This window comes from Saccopteryx leptura, chromosome 4, assembly GCF_036850995.1.
Source record: "Saccopteryx leptura isolate mSacLep1 chromosome 4, mSacLep1_pri_phased_curated, whole genome shotgun sequence".
Classification (NCBI taxonomy): Eukaryota; Metazoa; Chordata; class Mammalia; order Chiroptera; family Emballonuridae; genus Saccopteryx; species Saccopteryx leptura.
Window position 1 is genome coordinate 190,886,392 of NC_089506.1, and position 22,438 is coordinate 190,908,829.

At 42.1% G+C, this 22,438-nt stretch overlaps 1 non-coding gene across 1 annotated transcript; it reads left to right on the top strand.

Annotated features, from left to right (window-relative positions):
• The first annotated feature begins 3,021 nt into the window (after positions 1-3,021).
• On the top strand, positions 3,022-3,097 carry TRNAV-GAC (transfer RNA valine (anticodon GAC)). The gene has a single exon. It is a non-coding gene; the product is annotated as a tRNA-Val (tRNA).
• The last annotated feature ends 19,341 nt before the right edge of the window (positions 3,098-22,438 follow it).

The window sequence follows — 22,438 nt, forward strand, 5'->3', positions numbered from 1 at the left end:
GATGCCTACAAACACTCCCACTAGTAACTGCTGGGCAGCCAGCCCCGCCTTCTTATACCCTGGACGATGGCCACTCACACCTGGGCTCCCAGCTGGCCCCCTGCCCCAGCCAATCCAGTCAGTTAGGCTTTTTCTGCTCAAATTGCCCCCGCTTCATGCAGTAGCATGGGCAGCACCTGGAGCTCTTTAGAAATGCAGGCTCTCAGCGCCCCCAGACCACTGAGTCAGAATCTGGTTTTTCGCTGTCTCCCCAAGTGATTTGTATTCACATTAAAGTTTGTGAAAAGTGGGCTGGCAGCCTGGTCAGTCAAAATTTCTCATCCCTTTTTAGAAACTCCCACCCCACATGTGTCCACCCTTTGCTGGCCCTGCCCTCATAGCCCACAAAGGGAGCTAAGAGCTGTCCCAGGTCGACGGGGGAGGCCAAGAGAAAGGTCTTGATTGAAGGGTTGGGAGAATTTGATCAGAGAAGGCACGGAGCTCATCCCAAGTAAGAACAGGAGGAGGTATCTTTAGGAGTTGGAGGATTTTATGGAAGGTAGGAGAGGAGGTCAGTTTAGGTAGAGGCAGCTGTGTGAACAGAGGTGTAGAAAGGGCCCTGGATGGGCTTGGGAGAAAACCCTAGGAGCTCAGAGATGCGAGGGCAGAGTGGCAGTTTATAGGGCTGGGGAGGATCATGAAGGTACTGGCTGAGAGGCTGCATTTTACTCTGTGGTTGAGAGATGCCACAGAACGGTGCGAAGCAGGTGAGTGATCCGCTAGCTCTGCCTGGAAGCTGTAGGACTAGAGTCAGGGGTCAGGAAGCTAGTCCTGGTGGGAGAGGGTGGAACAGGCCCAGCAGGTCAGTGTTTACTGATGGCCTACACGCTGCTAGGCCTGCCTGAAATTCCTTCAGGAGGGAAAGAGAAATACAAAAATTAATGGCACTTAAATTCCTAGAGATAGAAGTATGTACTCACTTGTAAATGCATGCTTCTAAAGTAATTAAACCATAAATTTAAGTTGCTAAAAACCCCACTGGTATTTTTTTGTGTTGTGTGTGTTTTTTTAATACTCTGGTTCACTTGTGGGAAAATAAATAAATGGAGGGAAGAGATTACCCCCACAACTTCCTCTGAGCTATCAACATGGGGTAGAGGGTAGAGATAGCCAACAGAGAGAAGCAGGTAGGAACTCAGAGCTCAGGCTCCAAGCTCACCTGGGTGGCCTACCCCTCTGCAGACTCTCCTCTGTGGGTTTCCTGCCTACCAGGCCCAGAAAGAGGCCCCAGATGTGGCCTGAGGCCCCTGAGGGGCAGCTGGCTGAGAGGCTGTGTCCTCAGAGTGTTGACCCGCTGGGGAAGGGGCCTCCCCATGCTTGTTACCCACAGCTGTGTTTTCAGACAGTGCTGGTAGTAGGGTGGGGTGGGCTGGCGATGAGCGAGTGATCAGGACCTCCCTGAAGCCTCCTATTCGTCTGCTCTTGCTCTCTGCCTCAGAGCTAACCCCCCTTAGAAGACTTCAGAAAAAAAATAATAGGAAGAAATTGGTGAGGGTGGGGTGAGGTATGTACTGGTTGAGGGAGTCTAGTTGAGGATAGGGGTGTCTTTTTCCATGTGGAGAGGTGGTAAGCCTGTGGTGGGGGTCTTGTGTTCCCCTTTTTTGGAAAAAGGACCAGAGACTACATTAGGAAACATGGCCAGTCCAACCCAGGTTCTTGTCTTTTGCATTTTTCTAAGAAGTGCTGCCCTCTGGTGGCCAGAATGCACCAAAGCCGTGGCCATCTAAGCATTTTTCTTAAAATTCCTTATTGCCCAGATGTTGGTTTCTAAATACTACATGTATTTCTTTGTAAAGCAGGATCTAGGGCTCCTTGAAGAGTGGGCTGATTCCAGGTTAGGGCCAGAAAATACAAGGAAACTCTGGAACATCTTGTTAAGCCAAAACATTGTTCACAAAATGATGAGAAGGTGTCAAAAGAACACAGGAGCCAAATTGAATGGTTGTACAAATTGGGGACAATTGTGCATCAAAATGAGTAGGACATGAAAACTACACATTGAGCCTGGCCTGTGGTGGCACAGTGGATTGAGTGTCAACCTGGAATGCTGAGGTCGCCGGATTGAAACCCTGGGCTTGCCTGGTCAAAGTACATACGACAAGCAACAAGCAAGCAATGAACAATTAAAGTAAAGCAACTCTACTTCTCACCCCCACACACACAATCTGTAAAACCAATAAATAAAATATTTTTAAAAACCCAAACAAAACAAAACTACACAATAAATAAAATAAGAATCCATGAGCATGTATGCTGATGATAAGACCTACATAAAAACATGTAAGTGGGAAAACTTTCCATAAAAGGGAAACCGCCTTACAATAGAATGACAGTTAATAAGCATTTGCAATCATCATAGTAGTAATAGATTCAGGCAAAAATTACCAGCATGTGTTAAAAATTAGTTGATGATATGATGGAGATATTAGTTAAATCTATGGTGATGATCATTTGCAATATATAAAAGCACCAAATCAATATGCTGTACATCTTAAACTTATATAATGCTCTATGTCACTTACATCTTGATAAAACTGGAGGAAAAGCCTGACCTATGCTGGCATAGTAGATAAGGTGTCAAACTGATAAGGCTAAGGTCACTGGTTCAAAATCCTAGGCTTGCCTGAGAAGCAACTACTATGCGTTGATGCTTCCTGCTCCTTCCCCTATCCCCCCCTCCTCTCTTTAAAAAAATCAATAAATAAAATCTTTAAAATGCTTGGCCAGATAGCTCAATTGATAGAGTATCAACCAGAGCACAAAGGTTGCAGATTCAATCACCAGTCAGGGCACATACAGGAACAGATCAATGTTCCTGTTTCTCTCTTCCCTTCCTCTCTCTCTAAAATCAATCAATAATTTACTTTTAATCTTAGGAAAAAAAAACTGGGGGAAAAGTTCTGGAGAAGGATAGTGGACTGCACAACAATGTGAATGTACTGAATACCACTGAATTGTACGCTTAAAAATGGTTAAAAGGTGGCCCTGGCCGGTTGGCTCAGTGGTAGAGCATCGGCCTGACGTGCAGAAGGCCCGGGTTCGATTCCCGGCCAGGGCACACAGGAGAAGCACCCATCTGCTTCTCCACCCCTCCCCCTCTCCTTCCTCTCTGTCTCTCTCTTCCCCTCCTGCAGCGAGGCTCCATTGGAGCAAAGATGGCCCAGGCGCTGGGGATGGCTCCTTGGCCTCTGCCCCAGGTGCTAGAGTGGCTCTGGTCGCAACAGAGCGATGCCCCGGAGGGGCAGAGCATCGCCCCCTGGTGGGCAGAGCGTTACCCCCTGGTGGGCGTGCCGGGTGGATCCCGGTCAGGCACATGCAGGAGTCTGACTGTCTCTCCCGTTTCCAGCTTCAGAAAAATACAAAAAAAAAAAAAAAAAAAAAAACCCTAAAAAAAAATGGTTAAAAGGTAAAATTTATGGTTTGTATGTTTTACCACAATAAAACTAGTTGATGGAAATTTGAATGGGTAGTCTCACAGTTTGTCCTTAAAGAGTCTTTATTAATTACAAAGGATTAAATGGTTACTTTATAGTGGATAAATCTATCAGACACCACTTCAGCCACATTGTCAAAGCTAACTAACCATTAGTTAGATAAACATTATCCCAATAGTGGGAAAAACTGACATCAGATACCTCCTGATGAGAGGGAATGATGCCCAGTGTTTAGAAAAAAAGCATGTTTGTATACGTACATATGTATTATATATATGTACACACACGTGTATATATGAATATATATGTGTACATACATTATACAGACAGACATATACACACAAGTGTAAAGAGATAGAGAAAGCATATGTAGCAAAATGTTCATATTGCTGAATCTGGGTAAAGGGTAAACAGAAATTTCAAAATAAAAAGTTAAAAATAAACCCTCTCTAAGTTAGCTTCAAATGAAAGAAAAGACAATGGGATCCATTTTCAGAAGAAGGCTATTAACCAGTTTTCAAAAGCAGCTGCTGAAACAAAATATGAGGTTACTAAGCTTAAAATAAACAAACAAAAGAATTGTAAGATCTTTGAGGAAAACTTTATGAAACTTTATTGAGCCCTGGCCCAGTAGCTCAGTTGGTTAGATCACCATCCCCATACACCAAGGTTGCGGGTTCGATCCCTGTTCAGGGCACATATAAGAGGCAACCAACAGCCTGGTCTGTGGTGGCACAGTGTATAAAGTGCCGACCTGGAACAATGAGGCCGCCAGTCAAGCCTAGAACACTGACTAGGCTTGCCTGGTCAAGTCACATACGACAAGCAACCAATAAACAGCTAGAGTGAAACAACTACTTCTTGTTCCCTTCCCCCTCCTCTCTCTGTAAAATCAATCAATAAAGAATTTTTAAAACTTTATTAAAAATCGCCCTGGCCGGTTGGCTCAGCGGTAGAGCGTCGGCCTAGCGTGCGGAGGACCCGGGTTCGATTCCCGGCCAGGGCACACAGGAGAAGCACCCATCTGCTTCTCCACCCCTCCCCCTCTCCTTCCTCTCTGTCTCTCTCTTCCCCTCCTGCAGCCAAGGCTCCATTGGAGCAAAGATGGCCTGGGCGCTGGGGATGGCTCTGTGGCCTCTGCCTCAGGCGCTAGAGTGGCTCTGGTTGCAACATGGCGACGCCCAGGATGGGCAGAGCATCGCCCCCTGGTGGGCAGAGCGTAGCCCCATGGTGGGCGTGCCGGGTGGATCCCGGTCGGGCGCATGCGGGAGTCTGTCTGACTGTCTCTCCCTGTTTCCAGCTTCAGAAAAATGAAAAAAAAACCACAAAACTTTATTAAAAATCATCAAAGAGGCCTGGGCTGGTTAGTTCAGTGGATAGAGTGTTGGCCCAGTGAATAGAAGTCCCAGGTTCAATTCCTGGTCAAGGCACAGAAGAGAAGCAACCATCTGCTTCTCTCCCCTTACTTCTCCCCCTTCTCTCCCTCTTTTCCTCCCAAAGCCAGTGACTTGATTGGTTTGAGCATTGGCTCTGGGTGCTGAGGATATCTCAGTTGGTTTGCGTGTCAGCCTCAGGTGTTAAAAATAGCTTGGTTGATTTTAACATTGGCCCCAGGCGGCCGGGTGAATCCTGGTCAGGGCACATGCGGGAGTCCATCCCTCTATCTCCCCTCCTCTCACTTAAAAACAAAACAAAACAATATAAAACAAAACAAAAAAAAACATCAAAGTTGCCCTGGCTGGATAGCTTGGTTGGCATTGTCCTGGCACAGAGGTTGCTGGTTTTATCCTGGATCAGGGCACATAACAAGAACAGTTTGATGTTCCTCCCTTTCTCTCTTTTTCTCTCTTCTTCTCTCACTGAAATCAATATATTAAAAAGAAAATCATCAAAGAATATCTAAATGCACAAAGACATAGTCCATATTCATAGATGGGAAATGCAATATTATAAAGATATCCATTCTCCCCAAATTAATCTATAATGCCTATCAAAATTCCAACAGGGGTGTGTGTGTGTGTGTGTGTGTGTGTGTGTGTGTGTGTGTGTGTGTAACTTAGAAACTGATTCTAAAATTTATTTGTAAAGACTAAGGGCATGGTCCAGGTGGTGACACAGTGGATAGAGCATCTGCCTAGGATGCTGAGGACCCAGGTTCAACACCCTGAGGTTGCCAGCTTGAGCATGGGATCATAGACATGAATTACCCCATGGTCACTGCTTAAGCACAAAGGTCATGGGCTTCAGTCCAAGGTTGCTGGCTTAAGCAAAGGGTCACTCACTCTGCTGGAGCCCCCCCCCCCCAGGTCAAGGCACATATGAGAAAGCAATCAATGAATAACTAAGATGCTGCAACGAAGAATTGATGCTTCTCATCTCTCTCCCTTCCTGTCTGTTTGTCTCTTTCTCTCTTTTTTTAAAATTTTTATTATTTTTTACAGAGACAGAGAGTGAGTCAGAGAGAGGGATAGACAGGGACAGACAGACAGGAACAGAGAGATGAGAAGCATCAATCATTAGTTTTTCATTGCGCGCTGCAACACCTGAGTTGTTCATTGATTGCTTTCTCATATGTGCCTTGACCACGGGCCTTCAGCAGACTGAGTAACCCCTTGCTGGAGCCAGCGACCTTGAGTTCAAGCTGGTGGGATTTTTGCTCAAACCAGATGAGCCCGCGCTCAAGCTGGTGACCTCGGGGTCTCGAACCTGGGTCTTCCGCATCCCAGTCCAACGCTCTATCCACTGTACCACCGCCTGGTCAGGCTGTCTCTTTCTCTCTTTCTCTCCCTCACTCGATAAAAAAAGAAAGGAAAAAAAAGACTAAGGGCCAAGCAAGGAAGATAAGACTTTTGAAGAAAATGATCAGGGAGCATTTGATATCTTGCTCCTTGGCATATATAGTCAGCATATAGTCAGTTTAGATCAAAATAAAATAAATTCTTTTTTTTTTTTTTGCCAATGGTGGTACAATTTTTTTAAGACTTTATTTATTCATTTTAGAGAGGGCAGGGAGAGAGAGAGAGAGAGAGAGAGAGAGAGAAAGGAAAGAAAGAAGAAAGAAAAAGAAAGAAAGAAAGAAAGAAAGAAAGAAAGAAAGAAAGAAAGAAAGAAAGAAAGAAAGAAAGAAAGAAAGAAAGGGGATTGGAGCAAGAAGCATAAACTCCTCTATGTGCTTTGACTGGGCAAGTCCAGGGTTTTAAACTGGTGACCTCAGCATTCCAGGTTGATGCTTTATTCACGGCACCACCACAGGTCAGGCAGAAAAATTTTTTTCTTTTCTTTTTTTTTAGAATTTATTTTTTTGTTTGTTTGTTCTTTGTTTTTGTTTTGAGAGAGAGAGGAGAGAGAGACAGACAGACAGAGAAAGAGGGGACAGATAAGGGAAGCATCAACTTGTAGTAGTTGCTTCCTGTATGTGCCTTGACCAGGCAAGCCTAGGGATTTGAACTGGCGACCTCAGCATTCCAGGTCTACACTTTATCTACTGTGCCACTACAGGCCAGGTTAATTATTCTTTATAAGAGAGAGAGACAGGAAAGGAGGAAGAGAGAGAGATGAGAAGCATCAACTCATAGTTGCAGCACTTTAGTTGTTCGTTGATTGCTCCTCATATGTGCCTTGACTGGGGGCTCAAGCCAAGCCCACTGCTCAAGCCAGTGACCTTGGGCTTCAAGCCAGTGACCTTTGAGCTCAAGCTAGTGACCCTGCATTCAAGCTGGTAAGCCTGAGTTTAAGCAGGCAACCTCAGGGTTTTGAACCTGGGACCTCAGCATCCTAGATTGACATGAATCCACTACACTACCACCAGTCGTGCCAATTTATTTTAGTGAGAAAGAAAGAGATAGACAGACAGACAGGTAGGGACAGACAGACAGAGAGGGAAAGGGATGAGAAGCATCAACTCATAATTGCGGCACTTCAGTTGCTCATTGATTGCTTTCTCATACATGCCTTGGCCAGGGAGCTCAAGCTAAGCCAGTGACCCCTTGCTCAAGCCAGTGACTTTGGGCTTCAAGCCAACGACCTTTGGGCTCAAGCCAGGGACCATGGGCTCATGTCTTCGATCCCATGCTCAAGCTGGCAACCCCCACACTCAAACTGGTGAGCCCATTCTCAAGCCAGATGAGCCTGCACTCAAGCTGACAATCTTGGGGTTTCGAACCTGGGTCCTCTGCATCCCAGGCCGATGCTCTATCCACTGTGCCACCACCTGGTCAGGCAGGAGTATCATACTTTTTAAACAGAACCATGAAGGTGGAAAGCAATGGGGACTGCTAATTTGGAGAGGGTGATCAGGAAAAAACATTCTGGGGGAGTGACATTTGAATGAGGTGAGGGACTGAGTTGTGCAAATATTGGAAAAGACAGCTTGAGGCTAAGGGAATTGCAAGTACAAAGGCCCTGAATTCAGAGCAGGCTTGTGTGTTCAAAGAAGGACAGGGAGGCCAGTGTGGCTACAGAAGAAAGAATGAGAGAGGGCTGGGTGGGAGGTGAGTTCAGAGAGGTGGCTAGGGACCAATTCATGAAGGACCTTGTGGGCCTTAAGATCTCATTCTAACAAGAAGCCATTCAAAGATGAGAGCAGGAGAGTAACAGAATGTGATTTACATTTCAGAAGGACACTTGGTCACTGTGTAGCGAATGCATTTCAAGGGGCAAGCATGGAAGCAATGAGCCCAAATTGGCAACTGTAGAAGTTCAGGGGCAACATGGTTCATGGGTTTCTCAGCCTCAGTACTATTGAGGCCTGTCCTGTGCATTATAGGATATTTGGCAGCATTTACCCAGTTGTGAAAACAAATCATCTACCCTCCCCAGCTGTGACAACTAAAAATATTTCTAGAAGTTGACAAAATGTCCCCTGGATGGTGAAATCACCCCCAGTTGAGAAATATGTTACTACATTAGAATGACATAGAGAAGGTAAAATGAGGTTGACTTTGGGTATATATTTTTTAAATTTTTATTTATTGATTTTAGAGAGAGAGATAGAAGGGTGGAGAGAGAGAGAAACGTCGATTTGTTGTTCTACTTATTTACACATTCATTGGTTGATCTTGTATGTGCCCTGACCAGCGATCAGACACTCTAACCAACTGAACTATCTAACCAGGGCGGCTCAATATTTTAAAGGTAGGGCTGAAAAGATTTGCTGATGGATGTAAGAAAAAGAAGAATCAAGAATGACTTCAGGATGACGTCAGAGTAATGGCGGGGTAGGAAGCGATACCGATAAATCTCCCCCAAAACTCAACAAGATCTTCAACCAGAAACAGAAAAACCTATACTTGGAGCTTCCAGATGCTTCGCAATACACCCAAAGGTATGATTGAGTGAAAAATTGGCTAAATATATAACCAAACCCCGAAGGAAATAGGGAGTAAGAAATGCTCCGCCTTCCTCACTAACCTAAACAGGGCGGCTTTCTCTGGTAACTGTGAATATAGAAACTGAGGCGGGCAAAGGGGGTGAATACATCCAGGCCGCGAAACAAACGGCCGAACCAGGCTGTGGCACGGAGATCCAAGCCGAGGAAAATCTGATCCTGTGGCAACCCGGGCAATACAAGCTAACACTCGCGCCAAACCCAAACAAAGAAAGACAAGCGGCGCGGCCATTTTACCCGGTCTCCTGGCTGGTGCGCAGTTAGTGGGCGAGAGATTTCTTCCTAAGCCCCGGGAGTCAGTGCCCGTGTTGCCCCACGGAGAGGCAGGGTCAGAGGCCTTTCTGTGGGCCGAGGGCAGAGTCTCTGGGCAGCCCCAGCGCCCTGGGAAAGCCACGCACTGGAGGGAGTGAGAACTAATTCCAATGGTGGAGATTTTCCTTGCCGGAGGGTGTTTCACTCAGAGGGAAAGCGGCCAGCCTCATATCCTGGTTTGCGCGCGCAGATAAGGAGTGAGCGATTCCTCCGAGTGCCTCGGCAGTGCGCACCCGTGTTATCGCACAGAGGAGCAGAGTCAGGGGCCTTTGTGTGGGCCAAAGCGGAATCTCGGGCCGCCCCAGCGCCTTGCAAAAGCCGCGCACGGGGACGGAGCGAGACTCAATTCCAACGCTGCAACTTTTCCCTGCGGTTGGGGGTTTCACTCAGAGCGTGAGACTGCTGGCCGGATATCCTGGTCTGCGCGCGCAGCCAGTGAGTGAGAGTTTCCTCCAAGTGCCCCGGAAGCGGGCACCCGCTTGTGTTACCGGACAGAGTGGCAGAGCCAGAGGTCTTTGAATGGCCGGAAAGCCCGCCTGATTATGCTAGCAGCTCTGACTGACTGAGCCTTACCCAGAGCCCTGTGCTGAGTGGAAATAGAGTGGGGATTTGCCAGCTCTTTGAGCCTCTTACTATCCAGGCAGAGGCAGCAGCAACCCATAGCTGGATTATCAGGCTACTAATTGAGGAAGGAAAGACTAGGAGAAAGGCTCTAGGAACACGGACTCTCTCACTGTCGGAGCCTATAAATGCTAATAGCCTAGACTGCCAACGAGACTAAAGCACAATACATGACATTGCCATAGAGACTTATCAACTGCAAACCTCCACCTGAGCGTGCCAAAGGGGCAAAACCCGGGGTACAGAGTCACCGACCAGGAAGAGGGAGAGAAAAGAAAAAGCAAGAAGATAACCTCTCAAAATCAAGAATAATCTGCAGACTTTATAACCTATCCCATTTTATTATATTTGTTCGTTTGTTTCTCTTATCTTCATTCTTGATACTTTTTTTTTCCTCCTCCAATTTGGCCGATTAACTCTGTACCGGTCTTACTCTCTCCTCTCCTTGAACTACACTACCCATAAGTGTTACATCTCCCATTATCTTTTCTCTTCTCTTCCTTTCTCTCTATGAGGGTTGCACTCCAAAACCCTTAACTCTCTCTCTCTCTCTCCTTTCTTTTTTCTTCTTTTAGTGGTTCCCTCTTTTTTTTTCTCTCTCTCTCTTTCTTTTCTCCCTCTATATTAGTTTCTTCCTTTCTCCTTTACATCTCCTCTCACTCAAACCTCAATAACAAACAAATTATCTTATCTGGGACTCAAACTTATGTTTGTGGCATTCTGGGGGGTTTTTACTTCACCTTTTTAACTTACTAGCAGTGCTCCCATCCCTGGCTCTCCATATTATCTAGTTCTTGTTCCACTAAATACAATAGTAATTTTTTAATTTGTCCCCCCATTTTTCCATTTTCCTCTTAATCCTCTCATCATAACTCTTAGACAACCAACACCTAAAAGCAAATCATTTTATTCTTGACCCAAATTTTTTCCTTATTTGCTTTTTGTGGGTCCATACGCTCTTTTTTTTTTTTTTTTCTTTCTTCTTTTTTCTTTTTTTTTTTTTTTTTTTTGTTTGCCCCTTTATTACTTTTCCCCAATTCAGGCCCTCCATCACAGGCATTGTTTGTTTTATCAAGAAAGAGGGGAGAGGAGAGGAGAGGAAAAAAGGAGGGGGGGAATAATTTCCTTTTTTTTTTTTTTTTTTTTTAATTTTTATTTTATTTTTCTTTATTTCATTATTAATTTTTTTTTAAAAAAACAACTTTTTTCGATTTTTTTTTTATTATTTTTTTAAACTTTTTATTCTTTATTAAATCTCATTAATACTATCAACAAAACCACCCTCAGATGCCATTAAGGAAGAGAAAATCGAATATCATGGATACAAAAGAAAGAGTGGTAACACAGCTAGATGAGGAAAAATCTATGGAGAAAAAATTTAATATATTGGAAACCTTGGAGCTAAATGACAGAGAATTCAAGATAGAAATCCTAAAAATCCTCCGAGATATACAAGAAAACACAGAAAGGCAATTTAGGGAGCTCAGAAAACAACTCAATGAACACAAAGAATATATGTCCAAGGAAATTGAAACTATAAAAACAAATCAAACAGAGATGAAAAACTCAATTCACGAGCTGAAAAACGAAGTAACAAGCTTAGCTAATAGAACAGGTCAGATAGAAGAGAGGATTAGTGAAATAGAAGACAAGCAACTTGAGGCACAACAGAGAGAAGAAGAAAGAGACTCAAAAATTAAAAAAAATGAGATAGCCCTACAAGAATTATCTGACTCCATCAAAAAGAATAACATAAGAATAATAGGTATATCAGAGGGAGAAGAGAGAGAAAATGGAATGGAGAACATACTCAAACAAATAATAGATGAGAACTTCCCAAGCCTGTGGAAAGAACTAAAGCCTCAAGTTCAAGAAGCAAACAGAACTCCAAGTTTTCTTAACCCCAACAAACCTACTCCAAGGCATATCATAATGAAATTGACACAAACCAACAGCAAAGAAAAAATTCTCAAGGCAGCCAGGGAAAAGAAGAATACAACATATAAAGGAAGGCCCATTAGATTATCATCAGATTTCTCAGCAGAAACTCTACAAGCTAGAAGAGAATGGACCCCAATATTTAAAGTCCTGAAAGAGAGGAACTTTCAGCCACGAATACTATACCCATCAAAGCTATCCTTCAAATATGAAGGAGAAATAAAAACATTCACAGATACAGAAAAGATGAGGGAATTTATCATCAGAAAACCCCCACTCCAGGAATTACTAAAGGGGGTTCTCCAATCAGATACAAAGAACAAAAAAAAAACAGAGCCACAAGTAAAAGCTCCAAGAAGAACACAATAAAACCAAATTTAAACTGTGACAACAACAAAAAGAAAGAGGGGGAGAAGATGGAGATTAACAGTAGCAAAGGACGATGGAGTGCAAAAGTACTCACAAAATAGTTTGCTACAATGAACAGGGTAGGGACCCTTTTCATTATTCAAAGGTAACCACCATTGAAAAAACCACCACAGAAGTACATGAGATAAAAAAGATAGCAACAGTGGAAAGATGTATGGAATACAACCAAATAAAAACAAAAGATAGAAAAACAAAAGAGAAGGATCAAACAAGACACAAAACTAACAGAAAGCAAGATATAAAATGGCAATAGGGAACCCACAAGTATCAATAATTACACTAAATGTAAACGGATTAAACTCACCAATAAAAAGGCACAGAGTAGCAGAATGGATTAAAAAAGAAAATCCAACTGTATGCTGCCTACAGGAAACTCATCTAAGTAACAAGGATAAAAACAAATTCAAAGTGAAAGGCTGGAAAACAATACTCCAAGCAAATAACATCCAAAAAAAAGCAGGTGTAGCAATACTCATATCGGATAATGCTGACTACAAGACAGGAAAAGTACTCAGAGACAAAAATGGCCATTTCATAATGGCTAAGGGGACACTGAATCAAGAAGACATAACAATTCTTAATATATATGCACCAAACCAAGGAGCACCAAAATATATAAGACAGCTACTTATTGATCTTAAAACAAAAACTGACAAAAACACAATCATACTTGGAGACCTCAATACACCGCTGACGGCTCTAGATCGGTCATCCAAACAGAGAATCAACAAAGACATAGTGGCCTTAAACAAAACACTAGAGCACCTGGATATGATAGACATCTACAGGACATTTCATCCCAAAGTGACTGAGTATACATTTTTCTCCAGTGTACATGGATCATTCTCAAGAATTGACCATATGTTGGGCCACAAAAACAACATCAGCAAATTCAGAAAAATTGAAGTTGTACCAAGCATATTTTCTGATCATAAAGCCTTGAAACTAGAATTCAACTGCAAAAAAGAGGAAAAAAATCCCACAAAAATGTGGAAACTAAACAACATACTTTTAAAAAATGAATGGGTCAAAGAAGAAATAAGTGCAGAGATCAAAAGATATATACAGACTAATGAAAATGACAATACGACATATCAGAATCTATGGGATGCAGCAAAAGCAGTGATAAGAGGGAAGTTCATATCACTTCAGGCATATATGAACAAACAAGAGAGAGCCCAAGTGAACCACTTAACTTCCCACCTTAAGGAACTAGAAAAAGAAGAACAAAGACAACCCAAAACCAGCCGAAGAAAGGAGATAATAAAAATCAGAGCAGAAATAAATGAATTAGAGAACAGAAAAACTATAGAAAAAATTAATAGAACAAGGAGCTGGTTCTTTGAAAAGATCAACAAAATTGACAAACCCTTGGCAAGACTTACCAAGGAAAAAAGAGAAAGAACTCATATAAACAAAATCCAAAATGAAAGAGGAGAAATCACCACGGACACCATAGATATACAAAGAATTATTGTAGAATACTATGAAAAACTTTATGCCACTAAATTCAACAACCTAGAAGAAATGGATAAATTCCTAGAAAAATACAACCTTCCTAGACTGAGTCAAGAAGAAGCAGAAAGCCTAAACAGACCTATCAGTAGAGAAGAAATAGAAAAAACCATTAAAAACCTCCCCAAAAATAAAAGTCCAGGCCCTGACGGCTATACCAGCGAATTTTATCAAACATTCAAAGAAGACGTGGTTCCTATTCTACTCAAAGTCTTCCAAAAAATTGAAGAAGAAGCAATACTTCCAAACACATTTTACGAAGCCAACATAACCCTCATACCAAAACCAGGCAAGGATGGCACCAAAAAAGAAAACTACAGACCAATATCTCTAATGAATACAGATGCTAAAATACTAAACAAAATACTAGCAAATCGAATACAACAACATATTAAAAAAATAATACATCATGATCAAGTGGGATTCATCCCAGAATCTCAAGGATGGTTCAACATACGTAAAACGGTTAATGTAATACACCATATCAACAAAACAAAGAACAAAAACCACATGATCTTATCAATAGACGCAGAAAAGGCTTTCGATAAAATACAACACAATTTTATGTTTAAGACTCTCAACAAAATGGGTATAGAAGGAAAATATCTCAACATGATAAAGGCCATATATGATAAACCATAAGCTAACATCATATTAAATGGCACTAAACTGAAGGCTTTCCCCCTTAAATCAGGAACAAGACAGGGTTGTCCACTCTCTCCACTCTTATTTAATGTGGTACTAGAGGTTCTAGCCAGAGCAATCAGACAAGACAAAGAAATAAAAGGCATCCATATCGGAAAAGAAGAAGTAAAGGTATCACTTTTTGCAGATGATATGATACTATACATCGAAAACCCCAAAGAATCCACAAAAAGACTACTAGAAACAATAAGCCAATACAGTAAGGTCGCAGGATACAAAATTAACATACAGAAGTCAATAGCCTTTCTATATGCCAACAATGAAACAACTGAGAAGGAACTCAAAAGAACAATCCCCTTCACGATTGCAACAAAAAAAATAAAATACTTAGGAATAAACATAACAAAGAATGTAAAGGACTTATATAATGAAAACTATAAACCATTGTTAAGGGAAATCGAAAAAGATATAATGAGATGGAAGAATATACCTTGTTCTTGGCTAGGAAGAATAAATATAATCAAGATGGCTATATTACCCAAAGCAATATACAAATTTAATGCAATTCCCATCAAACTTCCAATGACATTTTTTAAAGAAATAGAGCAAAAAATCATCAGATTTATATGGAACTATAAAAAACCCCGAATAGCCAAAGCAATCCTAAAGAAAAAGAATGAAGCTGGGGGCATTTCAATACCTGACTTCAAACTCTATTATAGGGCCACGACAATCAAAACAGCATGGTATTGGCAGAAAAATAGACACTCAGACCAATGGAACAGAATAGAAAGTCCAGAAATAAAACCACATATATATAGTCAAATAATTTTTGATAAAGGGGCCAACAACACACAATGGAGAAAAGAAAGCCTCTTCAATAAATGGTGCTGGGAAAACTGGAAAGCCACATGCAAAAGAATGAAACTGGACTACAGTCTCTCCCCCTGTACAAAAATTAACTCAAAATGGATCAAAGATCTAAACATAAGACCTGAAACAATTAAGTACATAGAAGAAGACATAGGTACTCAACTCAGGGACCTGGGTTTTAAAGAGCATTTTATGAATTTGACTCCAATGGCAAGAGAAGTGAAGGCAAAAATTAATGAATGGGACTACATCAGACTAAGAAGTTTTTGCTCAGCAAGAGAAACTGATAACAAAATAAACAGAAAGCCAACTAAATGGGAAATGATTTTTTCAAACGACAGCTCAGATAAGGGCCTAATATCCAAAATATACAAAGAACTCATAAAACTCAACAACAAACAAACAAACAATCCAATAAAAAAATGGGAAGAGGATATGAATAGACACTTCTCCCAGGAAGAAATACAAATGGCCAACAGATATATGAAAAGATGCTCATCTTCTTTAGCTATTAGAGAAATGCAAATCAAAACGGCAATGAGATACCACCTCACACCTGTTCGATTAGCTGTTATTAGCAAGTCAGGTAACAGCAAATGTTGGAGAGGCTGTGGAGAAAAAGGAACCCTCATACACTGTTGGTGGGAATGTAAAGTAGTACAACCATTATGGAAGAAAGTATGGTGGTTCCTCAAAAAACTGAAAATAGAACTACCTTATGACCCAGCAATCCCTCTACTGGGTATATATCCCAAAAACTCAGAAACATTGATACATAAAGACACATGCAGCCCCATGTTTATTGCAGCATTGTTCACAGTGGCCAGGACATGGAAACAACCAAAAAGCCCATCAATAGATGACTGGATAAAGAAGATGTGGCACATATACACTATGGAATACTACTCAGCCATAAGAAATGATGACATCGGAACATTTACAGCAAAATGGTGGGATCTTGATAACATGATACGAAGCGAAATAAGTAAATCAGAAAAAAACAGGAACTGTATTATTCCATACGTAGGTGGGACATAATAGTGAAACTAAGAGACATTTACAAGAGTGTGGTGGTTACGGGGGGGGAGGGGGGGAATGGGAGAGGGATAGGGGGTGGGGAGGGGCACAAAGAAAACAAGATAGAAGGTGACAGAGGACAATCTGACTTTGGGTGGTGGGTATGCAACATAATTGAACGACAAGATAACCTGGACTTGTTATCTTTGAATATATGTATCCTGATTTATTGATGTCACCCCATTAAAAAAATAAAATTATATATAAAAAACAAAAAAAAAAAAAAGAAAAGAAATTAAAAATACTGAAAAAGAAAAAAAAAAAAAAAAAAAAAAAAAAGAATGACTTCAGCCTGACCAGGTGGTGGCGCAGTGGATAGAGCGTTGGACTGGGATGCAGAAGGACCCAGGTTCGAGACCCCAAGGTCGCCAGCTTGAGCACGGGCTCATCTGGCTTGAGCAAAGAGCTCACCAGCTTGGACCCAAGGTCGCTGGCTCCAGCAGGGGGTTACTCGGTCTGCTGAAGGCCCACAGTCAAGGCACATGTGAGAAAACAATCAATGAACAACTAAGAAGTCGCAACGCGCCACAAGAAACTGATGATTGATGCTTCTCATCTCTCTCTGTTCCTGTCTGTCTGTCCCTGTTTATCTCTGCCTCTGTAAAAAAAATAAAAATAAAAATAAAATTAAAGAATGACTTCAGTGGATGAATAAAATGTGGTATATACATACAATGCAATATTTTTCAGCTTTAAAAAGAAAAGAAATTCTGACACATACTACAATATGGATAAACCTTGAGAACATTATTCTAAGTGAAATAAAACAGTCACAAAGGACACATACTGTGTGATTCCACTTTTATGAGGTACTTGAGTAGTCAAATTCATAAAGACAGAAAGCAGAATGGTGGTTGGAGGAGGAATGGGTATAAAGTTTTAGTTTTGCAAGATGAAAAAATTTTGGAGGTAGGTTACACAACCATGTTAATACAGTATACTTAACACTACAGAACTGTACACTTAAAATGATTAAGATGGTAAATTTTATTTATTTTTTTAAAGATTTTAAAAATGTATTGATTGATTTGAGAGAGAGAGAGAGAGAGAGAGAGAAGAGATGGAGTAGAGGAAAGCATCAATTCATAGTAGTTGCTTCTCCTATGTGCCTTGATTGGGCAAGTCCAGGGACTCAAACCAGCGACCTCAGCATTCCAGCTCGATGCCTTATCCACTGTTACATGTATTTTACTACAATTAAAAATTAAATTAAGAGCCCTGGCCGGTTGGCTCAGCGGTAGAGCGTCGGCCTAGCGTGCGGAGGACCCGGGTTCGATTCCCAGCCAGGGCACACAGGAGAAGCGCCCATTTGCTTCTCCACCCCTCTGCCGCGCCTTCCTCTCTGTCTCTCTCTTCCCCTCCTGCAGCCAAGGCTCCATTGGAGCAAAGATGGCCCGGGCGCTGGGGATGGCTCTGTGGCCTCTGCCTCAGGTGCTAGAGTGGCTCTGGTCGCAACATGGCGACGCCCAGCATGGGCAGAGTGTCGCCCCCTGGTGGGCGTGCCGGGTGGACCCCGGTCGGGCACATGCGGGAGTCTGTCTGACTGTCTCTCCCTGTTTCCAGCTTCAGAAAAGTGCAAAAAAAAAAAAAAAAAAAAATTAAATTAAATTTTAAAAATATTGTATTTTTAAAAAATGAATGAAGTTTCTGGCCAGTAAGCTCTGCTTGATTCTCAGAATGTGGCAGGTGCTGCCAGAAGGTTCCTCTGGGCATTGGTTGCTCCAACACAAGAGCACTTTCCCTTGGGATGTTTCTGCTTTGGCAGCCCTTCGGCTGGCAGCTTCTGAAAGAAGGTGCTGGACAAACATAATGACCCCTGGTTCTGGTCCTACCAAACTCTGCATCAGCACCAGAGCTTCACCAAACACACTCCCTACAGTTGTCTATGCAAAGATCAAAGAATGAAACTTCAGCGACTCGAAGGGGAAATATTTGGCACCTCTTCTATCTGGATTTCACTTTTGTATATTACGTGGAAATTTGTGACAGCTGAAATGCATTTCATAATGAGACTTTCACTTCACAACCAAGGGCTTTGCTGGATTTCCACTCTGGCCATTTTGCCTAGATAGACACACCAAGAAAGAATAGTAATTTGGGTACTCTTGTCAGATTTAATGCAACAAATTTTCTGAGACTAGGGAGAGCTATTAGAAGTGCATTAGGGCCCTGCCGGCTCAGCAGTAGAGCGTCAGCCTGGCGTGCGGGGGACCCGGGTTCGATTCCCAGCCAGGGCACATAGGAGAAGCGCCCATTTGCTTCTCCACCCCCCCTCCTTCCTCTCTGTCTCTCTCTTCCCCTCCCACAGCCAAGGCTCCATTGGAGCAAAGATGGCCCGGGCGCTGGGGATGGCTCCTTGGCCTCTGCCCCAAGGCGCTAGAGTGGCTCTGGTCTCGGCAGAGCGACGCCCCCTGGTGGGCAGAACGTCGCCCCCTGGTGGGCGTGCCGGGTGGATCCCGGTTGGGCGCATGCGGGAGTCTGTCTGACTGTCTCCCCGTTTCCAGCTTCAGAAAGGAAAAAAAAAAAAAAGAAGTGCATTAGGGCTCCCTTCCCCAGTTTTGGCTTTATGAGCAGGATCTTAACCACTGGTAAAATTATACATTGGCTAGCTGAGAATCTGCTTTCCCTGGATGGGAAAGCTGCTTCCTCCAGACGACGGCGGCAGACCAAGGGATCCGGGAACATCTGACTAAGCCGTCATAGTGAAAGGTAAAAAAGGCTCTGGCTGGGTAGGTTACTTGGTTAGGGCATCCTCCCGATACACTGAGGTCGTGGGTTTAATCCCTGGTCAGGGCACATACAAGAAGCAACCAATGAATGCATAAATAAGTGAACAACTTTCTCTATCTCTCTCTCTCTCTTCTTCTATCTAAAATTAATCAATAAAAAAAAAAAAGCAGTAGTGGCCCACAGACTGACAAGCCTTGACATCCCTTTTGACCAGGAGACCAGATGAATGGCAAGGTCTTTAGAAGAAAACACGTACTGTCACCTCGATGGGAAGGATGTTATGAACAACTGTTGACTACCTACACTACCATTAAAATAAAAGAAAAATCCTCCTGGATCCACGCAAACCATGCCAAACAGACCCAAATCATTATTGCTCTCAAGACATCTGGAGGTAGTCCAAACAGCAGGCCTTAAACTAAAGTTTTCCAGGGCAAATTCAAAGACCCCAGAAGCAGACAGCACCACCAAGTGGACAGTTTTCCCAAATCACATATCAAGAAACTGCTTCCACTTATCCTCTTTCCCTTTTGACACCCTCCCTTGTGTATGTGCACTAAAAACTCTGCCATTTTTATTAATAATTTTCTACATTTATTAATCAGAAAAACTAGAAATGCATTAGAAGGTCTTTTCATAACTGACCTAAATAGAATTATCGAAGCATTTGAGTGTGTCTGCCTCCCAGGAAGCTGAAGAGTGCAGGAGGCACTCTGCTTGGGAAAGGCACTCCAGAATGTGGAGGCCCAGGGAAACCCACTCCCACACTGTACACCAGGTTTTCCTACCCTCCAGCCAGCCCAGGTGCTTCCAAAGGATCTTTGTGAAGGTAAACCAGCGAATCAACCCCTGGGCATCTGCAGGTCCTTATACCAGGAAAAACTGCTCGTCTAAATCCATTTTTCACACTTCAGGGTGATGATTTAGAGAAGTGCAAAAATCTTCTGCTTGTATTTTTAACTATTAATCTGTTTTGTTCTTGTAAATCAGTTAAGACTTTTAAAAAAATGTTTTCTTTTAAAATAATTATAAATTCACAAGAAGTTACAAAGAAATGTATAGGGAAGTGCCATGTGCCTTTTTACCTGACCTTCCTCAATGATTAGTTACATTTTACATAGTTATAGTACAATATCAAAACCAGCAATGTGATATTTGTCAAATGTGTATGTGATCGTTCTATAATTTCATCATATGTGCAGATTCCTGTAATCATCATGACCACCAAGATAAGGAACTATTCAATCACCACAGAGCTCTCTCTCGAGCTGCCCTTAACAGTTATATAGTTACACCTCTCCTTCCCAGTCCCTAAACCCCGGGCATCACTAATCTGCTTTGCATCTCTGTAATTTTCTCACTTCAAGGATATTGTATAAATAGAATCATATATGGTGTAACCTTTAGAGATTAGCTTTTTCACACAGCATAATGTCTTTGAGATCCATCCAAATTGTTGCATATATCAATAGTGTGTTCCTTTCTGTTGCTGAGAATTATTCCAAGGATTGGCTGTACCATGGTTTGTCTAACCATTTAACTATTACAGGATATTTAGATTGTTTTCAGTTTTTTACTATGACAATTAAAGCTGCTATGAATATTCCTATACAGGTTGTTATGTAGACATAAATTTTCCTTTCTCTGGAATAAATGCCCAGAGTACATTTTGCTGAGTTGTATAATTATGTGTATGTTTAGTTTAAAAAAAAAAAAAAGAAAGAAAGAAATGCCAAACTGTTTCCCAGAGTGACTGAACCATTTTTACATCCCTGCAAGCAATGTATCCAGTTTCTCCACATCCTTGTTAGCATTTGGTATTGTCACTATTTTTATTTTAGCCTTCTGATAGGTGTGTGGTGATATCTGATTGTGATCTTAAATTGCATCTCCCTAGTGGCTAAAGTGTTGCTGAGTTGTTTTTTTTGTTTTTGTTTTTTTATTGTTTATTGACTTTTGAGAGAGAGAGGGGAGAGAGAGAGAGGAAGACAGAAACATTGACCTGTTCCTGTATGAGCCCTGACCAGGGATCAAACATACACTTTTGCACATCAGGATGACACTGCAACCAATCAAGCCATCAAGCCATGGCTTGAATATCTTTTCATGTTTTCGTTTGCCATCTGTATATACCTTTTGGTGAAATGTCCTTTATGGATAGTCCATTGTCTAACTAGAGTGTTTGGTTTTTTAATGTTGAATTTTGAGAGTTCTTTATACAATCTAGACAGCAATATATTAATTCATATATGTGGTATATGTACAGTGGAATATTACTGACTGAGCTATAAAAATGAATTAAGTACTGATACATGCTACAACATGGATGAATCTTGAAAATTATGCTAAATGAAGGGAGTGGGACATAAAAGACCATATATTGTAGGCTTACATTTATCTGAAATATCCAGAATAGGCAAATCCATAGAGACAGAAAGTAAATTAGTGGTTGCCAAAGGCTGGAGGGAGTGGGAAGAGAGATTGACTACTAATGGGTACAGGATTTCTTTTGGGGTGATGAAAATGTTCTGTAATTAGATAATGGTGGTGGTTGTACAACTCTGTGAAACCAATGAGTCATACACCTTGAACTTGTTTGAAGTCTCCTAGAGAGGGAGTTTGGATAGAGAAGATGAACCAAGACGGAGCCCAGGACTCCCCTCACTTGTCTATCATGCTTTGCAATGGGTAAGTAACTAGATTTGGCCAACAAGACATGACAAGATAGTTGTTAGGGATTTTCTGGGAAAGTCTTCCTAGCTTTAAAAACAGGACACATAATAGAGATGTTTATTTATTTATTTTTCTTCTACAGAGATAGAGAGTCAAAGAGAGGGATAGATAGGGACAGACAGACAGGAGCAGAGAGAGATGAGAAGCATCAATCATCAGTTTTTTGTTGCAACACCTTAGTTGTTCATTGATGGCCTTCCCATATGTGCCCTGACCGTGGGCCTTCAGCAGACCAAGTAACCCCTTGCTCAAGCCAGCAACCTTGGGTCCAAGCTGGTGAGCTTTTTGCTCAAACCAGATGAGTCTGCGCTCAAGCTGGCAACCTCGGGGTCTCGAACCTGGGTCCTCCACATCCCAGTTTGACGCTACATCCACTGCACCACTGCCTGGTCAGGCTTTTAAAAAATTTTTTTAAAAGATTTTTTAGAGAGAGGAGAGAGAGAGAAAGGCTGGCTGGAAGGCGGAACAGGAAGCACCAACTCTCAGTTGCTTCTTGCATGTGACTTGACTGGGCAAGCCCGGGGTTTTAAACCAGCACCTTCAGCATTGCAGGTCAACACTGTATCCACTGCACCACCACAGGTTAAGCAAGAGATATGTCCCTTCTTCTGGCTCTGAACATTTATGAGATACTCAGAACTGAGGCCACCATCTTGAGTCATGAGGAAAGTGACCCAAGAAGAGAAGACAACTTGCTAATGTTGGC